The 4,635-nt window shown below is 40.2% G+C and overlaps 1 pseudogene; it reads left to right on the top strand.

Annotated features, from left to right (window-relative positions):
- The first annotated feature begins 2,677 nt into the window (after positions 1 to 2,677).
- On the top strand, positions 2,678 to 3,564 carry LOC111759844 (olfactory receptor 8B4-like; annotated as a pseudogene).
- Positions 3,565 to 4,635: the final 1,071 nt, after the last annotated feature.

Raw genomic sequence — 4,635 nt, 5'->3', positions numbered from 1 at the left:
TAAGAGTGAAATTGCTGGGTTGAAATATATGTGCATTTTAAATTTTGTTAAATAACTGCCAAACAATTTATTATACCAATATACAATATTATACAACAGTGTATTGTACCAATGTTTATTCCTTGTACCAATGTGATTTATCTCCTTCTGTTTTTCCTTCCAGCCATTTAAGGCAGAAAGCGAAGCTTCATCTTTCTTTGTTTTGTGGCTTTTGGCTAGATAAAACTCAGAAGCTGCTTGCAGTCAATGTCCTTCTCTTTTTTGAAGCCAAAGTTTACATAAGAGAGAGTAATGATTGGCCACAAAGGATAGTTTCAGTTAAGGACAATTTTGAAGGCAAGAAGAGTAAAAGGGAGACAATCTTGTAGTCAAGAAAGGAGAGGGTATTCAGTTTGTCTAGGAAACAGCAGGGGCCAGAGTATCCAAATATATACTTATGTTATTTTTAGTAGGGTGAGCATATAGTTCATTATGTTTTAAGTGCCTGGATTTGAATAATAGAGTACAAAATTTAATATATAAATGTTCCTGTCATGCAGGAATAATGGGTATAAATCAGGACCATAAAAATTGGGATTGTTTTGGGCAGTCTCTATTGTAATTTGGAAATACAGATGCCCACATATTATTAATGGTATGATACTCATGTCACAGATCATAGCAAGTGAATCTTTGCCATCTGCAACATCTGAAGAGTAACCTTATTGTGTGTGTATATGTGTATATGATATTCTTTTTTTAAGATTTATTTATTTCCCCCCCCCTCCGCCCTGGCTCACTGTCTGTTCTCTGTTCATTTGCTGTGCTTTCCTCTGTGTCTGCTTGTCTCCCTTTGTTGGATCATGATGGGCCAGCTCTCCATGGGTGCCAGCTGTCAGCCCTTTACAGGTGTGGGCCAGCTTGCCTTCACAAGGAGGCCCCGGGAAGTGAACCCAGGACCTCCCATATGGCAGATGGCAGCCCAGTTGGTTGGGCCACATCCTCTTCCCCTGTATGATATTTTAATCTCTTTATATAGAGCAAAATAGAACTGAGATGATTGCAGTGGGGGAAGCATCTCCACCGTCATATGCAGAACACTTCATAATTCTCGAAGACTTTGACTGAGGTGCCCTCAGGTATCATTTGGGAGAACATTGTAGACCCTGCAATCTTGATCTTTTTTTTTTTTTTCTTTTGGTCCTACCTCAAAATTAAGCTTAGTCTCCAACAGTTGATGAAGTAGGGGACAAATCAGTCTTTCCTAGAGGGAAGAGTTAGGTAGAAAAAATGGGTCCCGTGATGCTCATAAGTATCATAATCCAGGCTATAAACAAAGACTGCAATATCTTCCCTACAGAGACAGATCTCAGAGAAATTCCTTTGTGAAATTAAGTCCCTTGTCTCATAAAGCAGCATAAAATTCTTATGATCTGCCATAAAGTTCTTTTGGTCTGGAGAAAATGAGGGTTGCTATTTTTTCTCCTGAAGTTGGAGTGGACCATCTGGGAATATCCATAAACAGAACTCTTGATATATTCCTAGAGCACCTTGTAGACTAAGGTCTGTAAAAGCTCTGATTCTCAGCACCAAGGGAATCAGAAGTGTTAACACTCAAGGCTGTCTGTTTCATTCACTAGCACCATCCATTTCTCCTCCTTGATATGAAAAGGAGAATCCATGGATCCCAGCACTGAGGGGCCCAGAGAGAAGGAAGGTGGATGCCTGAAACCCATCATTCCTGGGTGGTTTTCTTTTATACCCCAAACCAAGGGCTCTGGGAAATATTGACCGGTCCCCTGCTCTAAACATTAAGCTTGAGTGAGATTGAATAAGGGGCTAGAAGAGGGAGGTAGGATATGTAGATACAGTAGGGGCACTCTTGACATTTTCTTTAGGCAGGAACCTGGTATCTAGTTGAGAGAAGGAAGCTGAGAATGGTTGAAAACAATAGGGGACATGAGAGCTCCTGTCCCTCAGAGCCTGTGAATGCTCCTGGGCAGTGGGTCCCAATTGTAGTCCTAGCTCTTTGGGTATCTTTCTGAGGGCCCTTGGGTAGTCAATTCAGATATACTGTCTCCTCATCTTTCAAACAGTTACAGGACTACTGCTGCCATTGTTGTGGGAAACTGGTTTACCTGGTCCTTATTGTAAGTGTTACACCTGTTCTATTGTAAATGTTGCAGTTATTAGATGTTGCAGTTGTTCCCTATTATTGTAGATGACGCTGCAGTTCTAATAGCAAACAGCTGCTTGGTAGTTTCCAATAAATATGAGGTGGAAACTAGGATCAAGGCTCAGTTCCAGAAGCTGTGAGTCCTCTGGTCCCAACTTTATCTCCTCTCTTGTGTCTCTCTCTCTGTCTTTTATTTCATTAAGTTTTCAATTGCTTTCCCTTCAAGCCAACCTATGGTCAACTGATTGCAGAATCTCATGCTACAGACTCTGGCATGAATACATGATCAGCCTAGTGGGGCAGAGTTGTGTTACAAACACACTGCCAGTACCTTTGGAGGGAGGAGCATAGATGAGGGAAGAAAGAGAAAATAAGGGAGAGGTATCAATGCATAGGTTTTATCTTGTAGAATCTTCTCCAGCAGCCAGGCTTGTGCCCAGAATTTCTCTGTGTTTTCTCCCATGTTTCCACAGACAACTGCCTAGAAAAAATGACTAAGAAACAACTCCTCAGTGATTGTGGGTTATTATCGTGGGATTATGAGAACAAGCATAGCTCCAACTACCCCTCTTCCTCCTCTTCTTGGGGATCTATGTGTTCACTGTGGTGGGCAACTTGGGTTTGATGTCCTTAATTGCACTGGATTGTAGCCCTCACAACCCAATGTATTTTTTCCTCTTCAACTTGTCCTTTATAGATCTCTGTTATTCCTGTCTTTACCCCCCAAGTGCTAAATGATTTTGCATCAGAACATATGATCTCTTACATGAGATGCATGACTGAAGTATTGCTCTTCTGCTTCTTTGTCAACTCTGAGTGCTATTTGTTGGTTCCCATGACCTATAATTTTTAAATGGCCATCTGCAACTCTCTGCTGTACACAGTCTCCATGTCCCTTCAGGTCTGTTCTCTTCTGATGTTTGGTTCATACATGATAGGATTTGCGGGGGCCATGGCCCACACTGGAAGCATGCTGAAACTAACTTTCTGTGATTTCATCATCATCATCTATGTGAAGTTCTCCCTCTCTTGCTTCTCTCTGGCAGCAGCACCCATGTCGATGAGCTGGTGGTTTTTTTTTTATTGTTGTCAGTTGTTTCCTGACAACTGATATCCAGTATCCGCATCTTCACCTTTTATGCTTTTATTCTTGCCAACATCTTCCATAATCCCTCTGAAGAGGGCAGGTCAAAAGCCTTCAACACATGTGGCTCCCACACAATTGTAGTTGCTCAGTGTTTTGGGTCATGGGCATTCACCACTTCTTATCCTGGTTCTAGGGACCAGGGTAAATTTGTCTCAGTCTTCTACACCAATGTGGTTCCTATGCATAACCTTTGATCTACAGTTTGAAGAATAAGGATGATAAGCTCTCCCTGAGTAAAACCCTGAAGAGAGGGCTCTTCTGATGGTACTTACTCTTTGTTTGGTTGGCAATTGATTCCCAGTAAGCTTCGTACTCAAGCACCTTTTATTTCCAGGAGGAGCAATTTTAATGTTCTTGTTTTGTTTTGTTTTAATGAATGCCTTTGCTTGACTTTTAAAATTTGGAAATTTCTTGTTTATCCTCTCCTCTAGAATTATACAATTTGTACCTCTTAAATTGGTTCAGTGCATATAATTTAGCATCTATTAAGTGCCTATTGTTTACTGAATTCTATACTATGCTTAAGAGATGGATAATATGAGTCTTTGTAAATTCTCTCCTTTCTGTGGTAGGTGAAATGGGTTTATCCAAGCAAAACCACATTTCTGGCTGTGAGCTTGTACAGATGGTGGTATGAGTGCACAAAATAGTGAATGTATTCTTTCTTCAGTTATGGAATCAGCCTTATCAAAGACTACAGGAGATACCTTGATGCTATAGGTAATATAGTCTTATAAATCTAGGGAGATGACTTGGACAGGAAGATCACTTTGGGCACATACATGTAATACATAAGGAGGTCTGGCCCACAAATTTTACATGTCCTGAAATGTAAATATAAGCCCAAATCAAAATCTTTCATTCAAAAGTTCCAAAGCTCTTGACCCATGGGTAGTCACCAGGGAGTAGGTGATCTTGTAATTGAGCCAATTTCTTAGACTCTGGGGGCTCAGACTGAAAGGAAAAGTAGAACAAAGGAGAATTTCTCTAGATCTGTATGATTATGCTAAATGCTACCTTTATCCTGTCCTATAGACACTGGAGGCAGATAATGGGGCATTTAAGGATAAAGGTTTTATTCTTTAAAATGGATTTAGACTTTACAGTCATGTAGAATTTAGGAACACACACTTGTATGTGTGTAAAAATATTTCATTTAAGTCATAGAAAATCAGAAAGAAAGAGGAATCCTATTATATCTTCCACTCTCAGGGAGGTCTGGAAGTTATCCAAATTTTGAGTGCCAAAGACTACTCTTTACTACTCTTGTAAAGATTCTGCTTTTTAATATTGAATAGCTCAGATTTTAGGGAATGCTCCCTCATAAACTGCC

This window comes from Dasypus novemcinctus, chromosome 27 (genome assembly GCF_030445035.2).
Source record: "Dasypus novemcinctus isolate mDasNov1 chromosome 27, mDasNov1.1.hap2, whole genome shotgun sequence".
Classification (NCBI taxonomy): Eukaryota; Metazoa; Chordata; class Mammalia; order Cingulata; family Dasypodidae; genus Dasypus; species Dasypus novemcinctus.
The sequence above is the reverse complement of the archived record's forward strand: the minus strand, read 5'-3'. Positions and strand labels throughout refer to the sequence as shown.